The sequence below is a fragment of the Eptatretus burgeri genome, chromosome 14 (genome assembly GCF_056783735.1).
Source record: "Eptatretus burgeri isolate ZD-2024b chromosome 14, Ebu_testis_v1, whole genome shotgun sequence".
NCBI classification, from domain to species: domain Eukaryota; kingdom Metazoa; phylum Chordata; class Myxini; order Myxiniformes; family Myxinidae; genus Eptatretus; species Eptatretus burgeri.
In genome coordinates this window covers 28754533-28772088 of record NC_140974.1, presented here as the reverse complement: position 1 = coordinate 28772088, position 17556 = coordinate 28754533, and the positions used below count along the sequence as shown (strand labels likewise).

Sequence of the window (17556 nt, the reverse complement as noted above, 5' to 3'; positions counted from 1 at the left end):
AGCTTGCGTCGTCTCCCACCAAACTCCCCGGAATTGTAGGCCATCGCTCGGATAACTCCACGAGCCGGCGGTTCGTTTAGCTGACGGCGGTCACCAATATTTCAACCGCGTCGCATAGGGTCTATTTGTCTATAACCAATTTACCTAATTAACTACGCGATTTCGACTACAGGGGAAACCACGCCCTCGGCACGTCTTGCTCGAACCGGGTCACCCTACCGACTGCGGTAGAGTTCCAACTACCGACTCCTAACTCTGGTTCGGGTGCAGCCGAGTGGAAACTGCCAAATCCATGCCGGCTGGAATGAACGGATTATCAGGGATAAAACCCCGCCTAAACTCAGATCCGACCCATGCTGGATCAATTCAAGAAGGGACAGAAACGGACTGGGAACATTTCTACAAATGTTTATTTTCAATAAAAAGACAAAGGCAAGACAATGCAAATATGCAAGAAGGAATATTTACAATGAGCAAAAACACTTATTCAGATATATTTACAAGACGAGCCCACACGCAGACACACACACAAAATGAAAAGAAACCCATAGTCTTTATTGGACCCTCGCAGCCCTGGAGAGAGACAAGCTGGGGGTCAGAGTTCGGTGGTATACCTGACCCTCGGAGCAAGGGCGTGCTCCGCGATGCGGCACCTGGGAAAGGTCGTTGGTCCGGTCCCCAGTCGCACGTAGGGACTCGTGGTTCGTGGCGGAGCTCGGGTGGTGAACAATCGTGGTCTATGGAGGGAGGTCATGGTCGCTCTGTCCTTCCTTAAAACTCCTCGTAGCAGCCACCGTGAAACTCCAGTACCCTATACAGCCACCGTGAAAAAAAACTGACTGCTTACAGCCACCGTGAAAGAAAACCTGATCCGTTACAGCCATCGTGAAAGCAAACTCGACCAGACCCTTTTTACAGAGTCTTGGAGATTTATTGGCCTCTCTCAACAGGGAGGGGCCCTCGGCGAAAACGCACCTCGCTGTCTGCCTCTGATTGGACAGGGTCCTCCGGCCCACCTTTCCAGGGTGGGGCCTCGGACCCTGCCAGGAGACCCAAGTTACTCCTCCACGTGGCTTCGCTCTCGACGAATAACAGTGTCAGCACCGCGAAGGTCATCGTACACGAGTTACAATGTTCGTGGGAGCCGAGAACTAGAACCGTGAGACCCCCCTCTCGGCAAGTCAAGGTACTAGCAGCCAGTGGGTAGTGATGGAGCGTGATGGGCCGAAGGGGTCCTCCAGATGGGATGGGTTATTATATCTAATAACCGAACTAAAAGAAATCACAACGCATGCCTTTGAGTCTCCCACTAGACAAAAGGAAGGGGATCTGACTACACACATACTTTACGACATAACTGACTTTTGGGACATCTGTATGTTGAATGCAAATGGTTTCCAGATCCGTAATACTATACATATATATATATATATATATATATATATATATATATATATATATATATATATATATATATATATATATATATATATATATATATATTGTACCGTGTGAAAATGTACCTTGTGAAACCCATCAATGAAAATGATCTTCACAAGACCAATGGCCCGACAAAGATCAACATATTTGATGATTGTAATGATGATGAAGTGAAACAACCAAACATCTCGAATGATCATGATAATTTCCCATGTCTCTCCTTTTCATCCAGAGTATCCACATATTTTATGACATTATGACTTGTAATAGCCACTACCACCAGGAATAGCACCACATGCTGCACTCATATACTCTTCAGCCTTGACAACTCGGGCTAATTATGGACAAAAACCTAATTGATCAGATAAATTCCTCATCCCTTTATTTGGGCGATATATTGGCGAGACTGCAAATTAACCTGGCTTACGCATATGAAGCAAAAACATGCCTTTTGCTTTTGTGCATATGTAATACATCATGGTTATTGATCTCGGATAATTTAAATTGTGAATGTCAGACCTCTGAAGACATCTTAGGCTTACCAGAAAACGAACATGGCAGACGCATTGATTATTTTCCTGACAAATTGTAGGTGGTGTCAAGCCAGCTCTCCAACCAATGGGTTTGAAGGCTTTATATGCATCCAGCTTCATTACGTTTTTAATATACAAGGTATAATGTAGCCATATGCTCATCTGCTCCATCTATAATAATAAATGTCAGTGTGTGTTTCTGCTCCGTAACTCCGAAACTAGAACAGGTTTTAAATGCTCCCACCCGGTTCTCTATAGAACTCAATGGTTAAAAATAAAATGTTGCTGTTTGGGCATGTTTTATTACCCTTCCCTTCCCCTCATGCTGTCTTCCCTTCCCCTCCCTTCATGCTGCCTTCCCTTCCTCGCCCCTCACACCACCTTCCCTTCCCCTCTCAATGCCTTCCCTTCTCCTCACACTGCCTTTGTTTCCCCTTGCACTGCCTTCCCTTCCCCTCCCCTCAAGCTGCCTTCCCTTCCCCTCCTCTCATGCTGCCTTACCTTCCCCCACCCCTCCCCTTAATATTCCCATCAGTGAAACGATGGGTTGTATTTGCTTGTTTCAGATAAAAAAATATGGAGAGCACAATAAAATGTACAATTGTTTTTTTTAGCTGTTGTATTTGTCAAGTGTAGTTCAAGTACAAAGCAGACGGGACGGCTTTGCATTTGGAGATTCTTTCCAGTTGCATCATGTATCACCTTCATGTTCACACTTCTGTTCTCCCAGCAGAATTATTTCTGGTGAACTCGCATCTATGTGAATGCTTCCTGGCAGTACATGATGGCTGTTGAGCGAGTTATTTATTAATGCTCTTCACCTGCTCACGAGGACGTTCAATTTACACCATCTGTGAATCGAAACGACTGCCAGTGCACGGAGCCAACGGGCAATGCATTTTGGGTAAATGGGACATGACATTGAGCTGTCAAGAGTGTTGTCAATCTTTCCTGCTCTCTTCAGTCATAACAATTCCATTTGATCACCAAGAAAGGTCATTCATATAGCAGAGAGGTATCATTCATCAAGTCGAAATTGAAACTTCTCTATTGTAACAATAGATTCGATTTTAGCATCAATTGCGAGCTATAAGGGTGATATAGGTTATCTTCCAGGTTCAGACTCACCTATGAAATGGCCAGCATAAAGTACTATGTTGGTGTCTCACAGGTCGTGTACTGTATCACTGAGTATGCTCTCCTTTGCAGATGGTTGGTGCCCCATATGTATTTCTGGGATTGATGTCATACAGTATTTGTCTGTGTGTACACTGTCATGTTCAAGTGATCTGGGTAAAGTCCTTGCTTAGAGATTCATGGGATATATATATATATATATATATATATATATATATATATATATATATATATATATATATATATATATATATATATATATATATATATATATATATATATATATATATATGTAACCTTTTCTGGGGTCGGCTTGGGAAACTGTATGGACAAATTCTTTCACGGACCGGTTGTCAAGGCCTGACGTTCATCTTAAAGTGATTTGGGTCGGAATTTTTAACTTGTTCAGGGTGCCGTAGTTAACTCACTAACTCTTCACGACAGATACTGTGAGATATTTAACATCCACAAACTAATGCAGTTAGACGGGACACCCAGCTTCACATCCAACTCATGGTGCACTTTGTGATGAAATACATGACCTGGGAAATCCGATTATAATAATATTTGGATGCATGTTTAGTGGATGTTTAGTGGATTTTAATGGGATGTTGCATGGATGTTTCGTGGATGTTGCATGGATGTTTTGTAGATGTTTTTTGAATGTTGCATGGCTGTTTAGTAGATGTTTAGTGGAGGCTGATTGGATAGTGCATGAATGTTTTTCCTGGATGTTAAGTAGATGCTTAGTGGATGGTGCATCGATGTTGAGTAGATATTTTTGGATGGTGTGTGGATGTTTTGTGGATGTTAATTAGATGTTTAGTGGATGGTGCATGGATGTTTAGTGGATGTCGAGTGGATGTTAAGTAGATGCTTCGTGGATGGTGCATGGATGTTCAGTGGATGTCTAGTGGATGTGAAGTAGATGCTTAGTGGATGGTGCATGGATGTTCAGTGGATGTGAAGTCGATGCTTAGTGGATGGTGCATCGATGTTGAGTAGATATTTTTGGATGGTGTGTGGATGTTTTGTGGATGTTAATTAGATGTTTAGTGGATGGTGCATGGATGTTTAGTGGATGTTAAGTAGATGCTTCGTGGATGGTGCATGGGTGTTCAGTGGATGTCGAGTGGATGTGAAGTAGATGCTTATTGGATGGTGCATGGATGTTTAGTGGATATCGAGTGGATGTGAAGTAGATGCTTAGTGGATGGTGCAAGGATGTTTTGTCGATGTTTTTTGGATGGTGCATTGCTATTTAGTAGATGTTTAGTGGATCTTTAGTGGATGTTAAGTAGATTTTTCGTGGATGGTGCATGGATGTTTTGTCGATGTGTAGTAGTTGTTTAGTAGATGTTTAGTGGATGCTGTATGGATATTAAGTGGACGTTTAGTAAATATTTTTTTGGATGGTGCATGGATGTTTATTGGATGGTGCATTGATATTTTTTGGATGGTGCATTGGTGTTTATTTGATGGTGCATTGATGTTTATTGGATGGTACATTGATGTTTATTGGATGGTGCATAGTTAAAAAGTGTAGGGTTTCAATAATAATAAATAATAATAATAAATTTGATTTATATAGCACTTTTCAAATCTCAAAGTGCTGATGTTTTGGTTAGTAGATGTTTTTCGATGGTTCATGAATGTTTGGAGGATGTTGCATGGATGTTTAGTATAAATTTAGTGGATGTTTATTGATAGTACATTGATTTTTTATTCAAAGTTTAGTGGATGTTTCATGGATGTTTAGTATATGTTTAGTGGATGTTTCATGGATGCTGCATGGATGTTTAGTGGATATTTATTGGATCGTGCATGGATATTTATGGGATGGTGCATGGATATTTATTGGATGGTGTATGAATGGTTTGTAGAAGTTTTATCGGTGTTTAATCGATGGTGCATTGATGTTTATTGGATGTTGAAATTCATTTTTAAAAGATACTAAATGACCCGTGAACCCGTTGGGTTCTGGTTGTGACAGCGATTGATGAAAAAAAAAAAAAAGACACGAAATTTTAATATTATTTAGTGGTCAAACTTTAACTTAAAGAAAATTTGAGCATTTATCTCAGGGGTCATCGTTCAACAAAACACGAGTCGAAACACAATTTTATTTATTAACAAACACGGAAGAATAAGATCGAAATGGCGATGTTTATTTTATGCTTAAAAATAAATCGTTCTTTGTCTATACTAAATGTTTGAGATTGTAAAATAAATCATTTCAAGAAAAAAAAGAAGACAGCTCCAGCGAACTATACCGCTGACGTTGTTTACATTGCTCAAATTCTCCCGAAGAGTACTTCACTGAATCGGAAATTAATTTTTTTTATAATTTTTTTCTTTGCCTGATTTTAATGAAACTTGATACTGCACACCGCAGGTGAATGATGAGTAAGGTAACCATAACATTTTTGCACTATCGTGTACTGTTTTGGCTGTATTTCAGGAACATACATACATACATACATATATACAAGATGAGAGTTTTCGTAATATATAGATATAAAGGGTGCCCCACAGAAAACCAGGAAATTTGAGATTTTGAGATTTATTTTGCCGTATTTTACCATATCAATAAACTAACATTTAATAAAGTGTATCTTTGTTTTACACTACATCTAAGTTTGCTTTTGTTTTGTTTGAAAATAAAGTTCCAAATTTCCTGGTTTTCTTTGGGGCACCCTGGAGATAAATAAAATATTTTGAAAAATTTCATAATTCTTCTGAAAAAAATTAGTTACAGCTGCAACAAGGAGTTCAATATGTCTGAAAAGATGGACTGGGAGTGAAGGGGAAGTGGGGGGACTGATGTTATTATCATGCTAAAATATGCAATTTGCTGTCTGTCTGTCCGTTTGTTTGCCTGTTTGTCTGTCTGATCACAATACATTCGGTCGTTACTTATCCAATCTCAACCAAGCTTGACAAGAGGAATAAGAGTCACACAATGGAGCTTGTAGCGACTTCATTTCCCCCCTCTACAAGGGGGGTTTCTGCCTTGGGCAAAATCCCTGTTAAGGTGTATAGGTAGAGCGAACTTATTGTGGCATTTTTCCAAAGGTCACTTCTAATAACAAAAGTAATAAGAAAAAGAGCAATCAGATAATGCAGACTATCGCCAGGACTTGGTTTGTGAGGTGTTTGTGTGGTTTTGGGTAGTGTGTTTTGTGTGGTGTTTGTGTACTGGTGTATTTCGTAATTAATAATAGACATAACTATTACTGACACTTTAGAACTGCCTGCAGTGATGACCAGGTACCAAGACATCCCGCTTTGATGTAACCCTGCTTTGATCGGACAATTTACCCTGACCCATGACATTTGTTATTATTCAATTGAGTTCAGAATGGGATTATAATATATTCAATTTAAATCAAATGGAGGACCAAATAGGTACAGCCCTGCATTGGAGTAATCAGAAGGAACCCGAACAAGCAAAAAGCAAAGATGAAGTCATCAGGAGGAACGATAGGAATCGGGTTTCAGATACTACTCCTCCACCCTCAAACCCATCCATATGCAGCCAAGTGAGCCTGATTAAAAAAAAAACAGAAAAAATAACCCAGATCTAAAAAAACAAAATTCTGGCTGCCAGACTATGCATCCAATCATGTAGAAAGCTAAAACATATATTTCCTATCACTACAAGATTATAATTTTGAAGTATCAGATTGATCGATGAAGCGGTTGAAAAGAAATATATGGCTGCCACATCACGTGCCGTATGATGTGATAATTATAAGTAAAACATTCTGCTGTGAGTAGTCACTCCGATAGTGAAAATTTCGTCTCGATCCGACAAACGGTTGCAGAGAAAAATACGAAAGTTCTGTGCGGACAAACAAACCAACAAACAGACAAACGGACCCAAATGCAATACCCTCTCCTCTAGCGAGGGTAATAACACTAATGATAATAGCATAATATTGTTGCGGTTCTGAAAAACCACATGCCTCGAAGGCAATGGCACCCAACATACAGTGATCCCCAGGCAGTTATTTTGTTAGTCTTCGTGCAGTCAGATGTTCCCCTCATATCTAGTGGGTTGTTGGGACGAAGTGCATTGTGTGAGTCTTATAGCTTGGTCTAATTCTATCTCTATCTTCCATTCAATCCTGATTTCTATTCAAACCCTTTCCTTTTATCCATGGTACAAATCAAATCAAGCAAGCAAGCAAACACATACGATATGAATAACAGCACCCACGCGGCCTCCCATGAGCGAATCACAACAAGAACAAAGACGCTGCCTGGCACGCGCATGGTGCACCCTTTCATTCAAATCTGCATGCCAATTTCCAATGGCATCTCACCTTACTCACCCCTCATTCACCAAAAACTCACCACCTTGACCACCAACGTCTCCCGCACATGGGAAAAATATTCCCGCACCTCCTTGTACCTTTGTATCGATACAATTCACCACTAAACAGAGGCGTTCTGCAATGCTTGGGTTACTCGGACCACGTGATGCGGGGACAAGCCAAGAACGTTAGCAGCACCAACCGCATCTCGCCGGGGGTGGCCAGAATGGGCACGCAGGATTGATATGATCCTCTTCCAGTCACTAGAACATGGCAGGTCAGGCGGAGAGGGGGGGGGGAGTCACAAGAAGAGTGGTCCAGGAGTTCGGTATAGAGCTCCAGGCCGTGTGACACCAGATGTGCGAATGAGACTGCTTCTGGCCCCAGGAGCCTGGCAGGGTGTGGCTTGGACCGCTGTGGCCCAACAGTGAAGCGCAATTCGGGTCAAGGCACGTCGCTTCAGGTCGTCACCCCACCCTTCGCCCATGGCTTATAAAAGGCGGATCGCGAAGCCGTCCGCCCTCTTTTTCGCCTGCCTGCCTCGCCCTCTTTTCGCCTGCCCACCTCGCCCTCTTTTTCACCTGTCTGCTTCGCCCTCTCCTTCTCCTCTCTGCTCCACCCTCTTCTTCACTGCTCCTCATTGTCTGCCCATCGCTGTATCTATACTCGTGGTTGGTGTGCGACAGATGTTCCTCTGGGACCAGTGTGGAGCACACGTTTCCACGGTCCCTGGCAAAGTGACTAAGCAGGAGATAATGCGCTGACTCTTGAGGTGGAAACGCTCAAGCGGAGCGTCCCACGGAGGTACACGCCACACTCACAGACCGATGCACAACTCGGCTCGGAATCTTTTGCCTCACGCATCTTCCTTCTCTCTCTCTCTCTCTCTCTCTCTCTCTCTCTCTCTCTCTCTCTCTCTCTCTCTCTCTCTCTCTCTCTCTCTCTCTCTCTCTCTCTCTCTCTCTCTCTCTCTCTCTCTCTCTCTCTCTCTCTCTCTCTCTCTCTCTCTCTCTCTCTCTCTCTCTCTCTCTCTCTCTCTCTCTCTCTCTCTCTCTCTCTCTCTCTCTCTCTCTCTCTCTCTCTCTCTCTCTCTCTCTCTCTCTCTCTCTCTCTCTCTCTCTCTCTCTCTCTCTCTCTCTCTCTCTCTCTCTCTCTCTCTCTCTCTCTCTCTCTCTCTCTCTCTCTCTCTCTCTCTCTCTCTCTCTCTCTCTCTCTCTCTCTCTCTCTCTCTCTCTCTCTCTCTCTCTCTCTCTCTCTCTCTCTCTCTCTCTCTCTCTCTCTCTCTCTCTCTCTCTCTCTCTCTCTCTCTCTCTCTCTCTCTCTCTCTCTCTCTCTCTCTCTCTCTCTCTCTCTCTCTCTCTCTCTCTCTCTCTCTCTCTCTCTCTCTCTCTCTCTCTCTCTCTCTCTCTCTCTCTCTCTCTCTCTCTCTCTCTCTCTCTCTCTCTCTCTCTCTCTCTCTCTCTCTCTCTCTCTCTCTCTCTCTCTCTCTCTCTCTCTCTCTCTCTCTCTCTCTCTCTCTCTCTCTCTCTCTCTCTCTCTCTCTCTCTCTCTCTCTCTCTCTCTCTCTCTCTCTCTCTCTCTCTCTCTCTCTCTCTCTCTCTCTCTCTCTCTCTCTCTCTCTCTCTCTCTCTCTCTCTCTCTCTCTCTCTCTCTCTCTCTCTCTCTCTCTCTCTCTCTCTCTCTCTCTCTCTCTCTCTCTCTCTCTCTCTCTCTCTCTCTCTCTCTCTCTCTCTCTCTCTCTCTCTCTCTCTCTCTCTCTCTCTCTGTCTGCACCCCTCTATCTTATCCCCTTTGGACACACAAAAGAGCATCCATCACTGATTTGCAATCGCAGTTTCCTCTGGCATGACCTCCCCCCCCCATATTGCACCACACCACACCTCCCACTCCCACACCTTAGACACCATTATTTCTCCCTCCTACCTCCCCCAAAGCATACTGGGTTGCGTTGGAAAGCCACCCGTGCCAGGAATTGTGAAGCCATTAGCCAGAAGGAAGGAGAGCAGATGAGGACTTTCTAATCTTCATCGGGTTTGTGTGTGTTTGTGGTGGTGCCTCTCGTAGCATAAGTTAAGATTGTAGAAGTTTTAACACGATAAGTCTGCTCTATCTCTCTCTCTGCTTTTGTAAATTGTTTGCCTTTTGTCGCACCCCACTGATCCCTTGCTATCCCTGCTGTACATAATAACAACAATAAACCCCATTCACTGTGCCACATGCTTTTCCTTGCTTGATTGTAAATAAATGCTTTGTGTAGAAATGTTCCCAGCTCGTTTTTGTCATGTCCTTCATTGGTCCAGCATGGTCCATATCCTAGCTTCGCCGGGACATTATCTCCCAATGATGTTTTCTAGCCGGTATGTTCTTGGGTAGTTATGCTCGACTGGATCTGATCCAGTAAGTTGATCCGATTTGAACAAGGCGTACCGAGGGCTTGTCCCCCAGTAATTAGATCACATGACCATTAGGTAACCGGTATTCATTAGGCCGAGTACCCTAAGTCACGTGGTGAATTTATTGGCGTTCACGGTCGATTAGTGACCCGCCGCATCACAAAGTTATTCATGTGCGACCACCTGCGATTCCGGAGAGTCTGGTGCGAACCCGAGGTAGTTCCCCCCCCACCTCCCCTCGTGGTCTTCTCGCCCCCGACCCCGGGTCCGCAACAATATTACTGTTATTACAAAACAATATTGAAACTAATAATATCCCCCCTTCCCAAGGGGCCTTTCCTCCTTGGACAAATGTCAAGTTAACATGTATAAATATATTACCAAAGTTAGTGTGGAGTTGTTGAACGATTGACGAGTTATGAATGAAAAACTAAGCAAGAGGTATGCATTTATATTTGTATTACGAATTTAATGAAATGCAATTTCATCGCCCGCTCAATCCACAATATAATCTATCAAACATACTGTCACATATCAATACTCTCTCCCTTTCACCATTTACTGGAGTGATAATTGAGAATGATAACAAAGTTATTCCAATGTAAGTTATGAATAAGCTATGTGATAAAACTGTTGTGAAGGCCTAACATTGGCAATGCACTGGTTAAACTCTCACTGCCTGGTGGCCAAGCCAGGCCTGGGATCTTTGTGAGCCGCACTGAGCAGATTCGTCGTGGAAATGAAATTGGAAAGCTTTTTATCTAATTGAAGGTTATTACTTCAAATGAAGGGTAATTAAGGGCCAAGGCGAAAATTGATGTCACCATATTAGTCATCCTTTGTGATTGATATAAAAAAGTGCAAAATCCAGACTTTTGTTTTCTATTCTGATTCTGCCCAGGTCAGATGTCATGAGAAATGCTGAGAAGAGAGAAAGACAAATGGCTTGGAAGTTTATTCCCCCAAGGTTATCATGACCTGCATTGTCCAAGAGCAAGGGCCAAAGTTTGCATTGATGGTTCAATTGGGGAATGCAGAACATTGACCACAAAATTAAAGAACTATATTCTTGTTTGACCTGATCAATCATATCTAGATCCAGAAATGTCACTCCATTAATGTAATGACGATGTCTATCGATTTTCATTTCAAATAAATATGGCTGGTGACTTGCTGGCTTGCTTGCTTGCTCGAACATCTTCCAGGCCCTAATGTACTATTCCCATTAAGTGATATTTCACACTTTATGTCGAACCATATCTGGTATCAGAGCTGAGTTGCCAAGTATATAGAAAATCGAGTTTTCGACTTCTACTAACCGCTAAAGGTTGATGACTTTGTCCAGTCTGAGCAGAGTCCCATAAGCTGGTAAGCTTGAGTACGGGTGAATACTGTCACAAGTTCAATAAGAAGCAAGAAATGGCATATCACCAGTGGACGAATTTGGTGTCGTGTCCATGAAATAATATGATTCACTCAGTGTCTCGGGTGTCATAAATGGCCAGTGTCTATGCGAATAAGTTGTACAGGGCCTTGGGACGTCTGAAGAGTGGAGGGGGGATGGTGGAGTGGCCCGCTGTGTGATCTGAATCTCTGCCGGAGGTTTGCCTTTAATCGAGTCGAGTGGCTGTTCTCGTTTACACCATGTTTTGTTGCCTGTTGATGTAGATGTCTTAATGCACCTCTTATATGTATATTCATTTTCCTTTTTTTCAGATTGTCCGATCATCATAATATGTGAGGTCACAATAATAAAAAAAAAATGTTCCCCATGAAATGCTGAAAATGACCCTATTGCTATCACATGAAATGTGATCATTACAAAAAGGAAATGTACTCGGACGACCAAGAAACGCATGCCAAAACGGCACACAATGGCTTCAGGCGTACATTCAGGCAACATAGCCACCATTCGGACAAATCTGGAGCCACTCCCCCCCCCCCACCCTAAAAATGGCTCCTATGTCCATGGTATCATGGTTTAAATTTGTAAATAACACCGAATTCATGTAATCTGGACTGTAAGTCTGTTTCCAGGAGCAAGCTTCTACTGTGTTTCGGCATGTTTTTGGAAAAATTTCTATTTTCTCCAGTCATGCACCAATCAGGATAGAACCATCACATTCTTGTCTCACAAGCTTGCTAGTCGGACAAGCTTAAGTCATCCCGACCTTTATATTTGGGTCAAGGCATCAAAATCGAATCATCGTTGAGTTGGTTGGGTGTCTTTCCTTATGGCATACCCAACAAAATCCATAGCTTACAACAGTAGGATCCCAGGTTAAAATACTCTAAATTGTTTTATTCCATTTCTTCTGAAGGCTTTGCAATTCATGTAAATTAGGTGAATGTCTATGTTCCCCTAAAGTTATCTGATAAGTGATAGATGTACATATAGTGTACGTAGATGTACATTGGTCTGCAAAAGTATTCACCCCCTTTTAAACCGATCATCATGAAATTTCACCAAATGGTGGAGTTCGTCATAAGCAAAAAGCCTGTTGATTTTGAGGTCAAAAAGTCAAAATGTCAACAACCTAGGTGAAGTCCCACTTTTCTCAAAGAAAATATCCGACGTGGCAAAGAAAAAACGGTGTCCATGATAACAATTTCACCCCACTCAAAATCAAATGGGATCTTTTTGTGATTTTATAATTGCCAAACCTCAGGAATTTTTCAAGGTATAAGATTGAAACTTACACAGCTTATTTGTATGTATGTGTAGTTAGTATGTAATACCTCTGGTTGCTTGTACATGTTTCTGCATTTGAGCCTGGAGAGTGACTGCTGAAATATATCTGTCCAGGTTCTTCCCGACAACTTTGTTCATTGTTCTTTTCACATTTCTTTGTAAAAAAAAATTCACAATTCTTGTAATTCATTCTAATTCTTGCTTTTTCTTCTCTTTCGTCTCTTTTACTCCCTATTCCTCTCTTTTGTTATCTATCTCTCAACGGATAAGTGAATTCTTGCAGAAATTTTTCTGTAAGGCTGACGTGGCTGCACCTGGATGGGTTTGAGGGTTGTGGATGAGCGGCTGAAACCCGCATCCTCTCCAGGTTCCTCCTGATGACTCCATCTTTGCTCTTTACTTCTTCGAGCTCCTTCCTAGTCTTACATTTGAATATACAGCTCAACCTAACCATTCACTGACTGACTGACTCACTCACTAACTGACTGATATTATTGGTCGGGATCTTCCAGGTGACGTAGAAAGCTGAAATGTTGCGTGCCAAAGGAAATCGAAGCTGATACAACAAGAAAAACACAGAACCCTCGGAATGTGTCTGCAAATAAAAATATTGTCGTGTCCGGAGGGTTTAACCCCTACCTGGATGGATGGCAAATCTTCTCCCTTAAAGGCTGCAACCGAGACTCGGAGATTAATGTGTGTGTGGGAAAGGGGGCGAAATGGCGGAGAGACGATCCACCAAGGAGAAGCACAGCACAAGGGCGCTGCACCAGGACAGCACAAGGGGGATGGGGCGTTTACAACCGAACCCCACCACAGATACACGGCTACAGTTTCATAAAAATAATACATTTGGTGAAAATAAATGAATGTTTACAATGGACAATAATTAAAAAGGGTAATGATAATAATAATAAAATAATACATCCTACAATTGAGATGCCTCTCACACAAACTCAAATACAGACAAAGGGAACATAAAATTAAAAGAAAAACCCTTCATTTGAGTATTCTTGTACTTAGCTTGGCCCAGAGCAGGTTCCTGTGGAACTGGGCGTTCCCATTCGCACGTGCAGGCGTGCACAAAAATGGCGCTTCTCTTGTAGCGGGTCAAACACATACCAGACAATCCACAAGCGGCACTCCACACCAAAGCTCAGAGCCCCAGTGTAACGGCTTCGTGTGCCGATCATCCTCACTGACGCAACCAAGAGCCAAAGGCCAGCATCTTGCTTTACCACACAAACCAAATCGCCTCAACACAAATTCAATGGTCGTATCGTCCTCCTTGATGTGCACTCAACCTCCGCTCTCGCTCTGACTCCGCCTCTGACTCGTGCGTGCACTCTGCCCTCCTCTTCAACTATTCAGTCAGAAGCCTCCCACAATGCGCAAGCCTACTGAGTAAGATGCCTCTCAAAATATCCAGCCTACTGATCACGGCTCTCCACCAAAAGCGCGCAAGCCAACCTTTATTGAACTCCACTCTCCTCTGTCTTATTAATCCTCCACCTCCCGGGGCGTTGGCTGCTCGCACAAAATCCAGGAAAGCGGGGCTTCTGCCTGCTCGGCTTGCTTCTGACATTACGCCCATCAATCATCCCTCGGGGGTGTGATTGCTTGTTGTCAACCTATGAAGGCGAGGCTTTCTGCCCGTTTGTTGTGGTTTTAGGGATGTGTTCCCCACCTTTATTTACGATCTTGAAATATAAATACAAAGGGAAAATTCACAGAGGGCAATCACATACTGGGGAACTTATTCTTAATCCCTAGGCTAATTAACACCGCACCACCCCTTGTGTGGTGACACGTAACACTTAAGCTTACAGGTTTCCTTCTTTGTCACATCGAGATGCCTCCTACATGTCCACAGACCAAGCAATTCGACACAATGCGATATTCCCTATTAGATTCCTCTATCTACCCCCACAATCATAACAATATAAATAAATGAAAATAAATAATTTAAAAAAATAAATGTAGGTGAGCGACCCGAGACAATTGGGAAGCAAGGTAATTTGACGTGCCGATAGACAACAAAGCTGATACACCAGGAAAAATTAAAGAACTGTTGGAAAGTGTCCGTAAATGAAAATATAAATAAACAAGAAAGATGTCATGCATGGCACGATACTTGTGAAATCCAGAGAACAAATTTGAGCTTAGAAAATAATTGGGGATTGAGTTCAATGACAAAATACACAAATACTCTTCAAATTTCAAGTCAAATGGATGAAAATTGACAGTTTTAAAAATGACCATGTCAACTTTTTGTCCTATGTTGACCTTTTGACCACAAAAACAATAGGCTTCTTGCTTATGACAAACTCTATCATGTGGTGAATTTTCGTGAAGATCAGTTTAAAACTGTGATCTCTAAGCGATAAACATAAAAAGAGGAAAACAACGCCGTGCAAAATCCACCACCCTCTTCAAAGGTTGCCATTGATACATGAAATTGTCCATTTCATTAACATTTAAAATGACAATTTTAATCAAAGCTCAGATAAATCGGATGAAAATTGATTTTTTCAGATTGAAATTGATGATTTTAGAAGTTTGACCTTGAGTTGACCTTTAACCATTTGACCTCAAAAATAGTTGCTTTCCAAAATCAGTAATGGTCTATGTAAATCCTGTTCAACTTGCATGTTAATCGTTTACAAATTGACGATTTTTCAGTTGGAAATTGATGATTTTAGATGTTTGACATCGAATTGACCTTTGACCTTATGATCAAAAATTTGATCTTTGACCAAAAATAGGTGGTTTCCCAATTCAGTAATGCATTTTGAAATTGCTGTTTAACTGTCATGTCAATTAGATAAAAATTGATGATTTTAGAAGTTTGACCTTGAGATGACCTTTTTTATATTTTGATCTAAAAAATAATTGGTTTCCCAATTCCGTGCCGCAATATGGAAATCCTGATCCAATTTCAAGTCAATCGGATGAAAATTGACGATTTTAGAAATTTGACCACAAGACGACCTTTGACTTTTGACCTCAAAATCAATGGGCTTCTCAGTGGAGACTATCCCTCCAACTTGGTGAAGTTTCGTTAAGATCTTCTTCTCTCTTCCTCTCTCATCTCTATTCTCTTCTCTTCTCTTCTCTTCTCTTCTCTTCTCTTCTCTTCTCTTCTCTTCTCTTCTCTTCTCTTCTCTCTCTCTCTCTCTCTCTCTCTCTCTCTGTCTCTCTCTCTCTGTCTCTCTCTCTCTCTCTCTGTCTCTCTCTCTCTCTCTCTCTCTCTCTCTCTCTCTCTCTCTCTCCATCTCTCATCTCTCATCTCTCATCTCTCATCTCTCATCTCTCTCTCTCTCTTCTCCTCTAATCTCTCTTCCTCTCTCTTCCCCTCTATTCACCTCTATTCACCTCTATTCACCTCTATTCTCTCTCCTTCTCTCTGCCTCTGTCTTCCTCTCTCTCTCTCTCTCTCTCTCTCTCTCTCTCTCTCTCTCTCTCTCTCTCTCTCTCTCTCTCTCTCTCTCTCTCTCTCTCTCTCTCTCTCTCTCTCTCTCTCTCTCTCTCTCTCTCTCTCTCTCTCTCTCTCTCTCTCTCTCTCTCTCTCTCTCTCTCTCTCTCTCTCTCTCTCTCTCTCTCTCTCTCTCTCTCTCTCTCTCTCTCTCTCTCTCTCCATCTCACACACACACACACACACACACACACACACACACACACACACACACACACACACACACACACACACACACACACATTATGATCTTAAAGAAAACTTGTTTTAATCTGCTAACTGTAGCTCCCTGTGTTAGTAAACGTCTGACTGGTTGTTTTCATCCATTGATAAGTTCAGTGCTGTTTGTGGCTGCTCTCACAGTCCCTTTTTATACCTGCAACTGTACCATCGAATAACTTCTTAGGAATATTGTGATGTCGTGAGTACATTGAGCTTTTCTTTTCCATTATTACCGGTCAAAGGGATTGGTTTCTCCTCAACTAGCTGTGGTACTGGCATGTCCTGGGATATTTAGTGAAGGCAAGGCCTTTAAATGTTGAGCCTCCACAGGGAATATAATCCAGCCTGGAATATAAATGGATGAATATACAAAACAAAATGGCTTTTTTCTGCAGTTACTTTGAAAGGATTCATTTTATTACCATAGGTTCCATCATTTTGAACTGGATCCCTCCAATGGAGTTACTTTTATGAACATGTAATGTCCCGTCTTACTTAAAATATGCCAGGCATTTTATTCGTGCACAACCTACGTGACCTTACGCTCCGAGCAGATTGTACCGAGGTTGTGGCAATACCTTTAAAAGATCAAGTTTCATTCCTGGCTTCCATTAATTTCACCATTGTCATATGAAGCCCTTTTATTCCACAATGTATGTTTAAAAAAAAAAAAGACACCAAAATGAAGAATCAAATGACAACCTGGAATTTATCCTTTGTGCAGGTTGAAAGTTCAGGAGGACCCATCTAATTCCACTATACTGTTCTGTCACACTGAAAAGTTTGAAGTTCGATCATGTTGAATAAAATGTGTTCTTTGAGCGTTTTCAGGAGTGAATTTTGTTCTCAAAATGTATTCCGGTTCGGGCGGTCCTCTGCACAGATGGCATTTTTCTGCCGATCAAAGAGCTGCGAGTTTTGCACCGTCTCACAGGCCTTGTCAATGCAGGTGACATTTTGATTGGGTTTTTTTTTTATTTAAATCTTGCATCTCCTTAACTCCTTCAAATCTACAATTGAACGGATGGCATCTCAAATGCTTGACAACCATAGCCATAAATACACTTTCGAAAAGACTGTCCTGCTTTGTGGAGCAAATAATTTTAGCAAATTACGCATTTATTTTCCCGTATGAGATGTACGATCCTTAGAAGATGCAAAGTAGATTGGTACGCAAGACATCAGATTTCTGTTGAGGAAGATCGATGCAACCTTTTGGTAGAATAATTGTGACTCGTGGACGAGTTACATGACAGAGATGAAAAGAAAATGTAATGAGAATGGAGTAGAAAAAAAAAACGACGGGCACAAGACACAATGGCAGACTCGATCAGGAGTAGAAAAG

At 42.0% G+C, this 17556-nt stretch overlaps 2 long non-coding RNA genes across 3 annotated transcripts in view; one reads left to right on the top strand and one right to left on the bottom strand.

Annotated features, from left to right (window-relative positions):
* LOC147012873 (uncharacterized) overlaps nucleotides 1-11759 on the top strand; it is a 107421-nt gene extending 95662 nt beyond the window's left edge. Inside the window, exons 2-3 of one of the 2 annotated variants that reach the window (XR_015051098.1) lie at nucleotides 2707-2877; nucleotides 10724-11759. This is a non-coding gene — a long non-coding RNA (uncharacterized LOC147012873). The remainder of the gene's footprint in view (nucleotides 1-2706; nucleotides 2878-10723) is intronic. The other variant, XR_015051099.1, reaches the window with a different exon arrangement.
* The window catches only part of LOC147012872 (uncharacterized), a 128699-nt gene that overhangs the window by 50196 nt on the left and 60947 nt on the right, over nucleotides 1-17556 (bottom strand). The gene's annotated exons all lie outside the window — the stretch shown is intronic.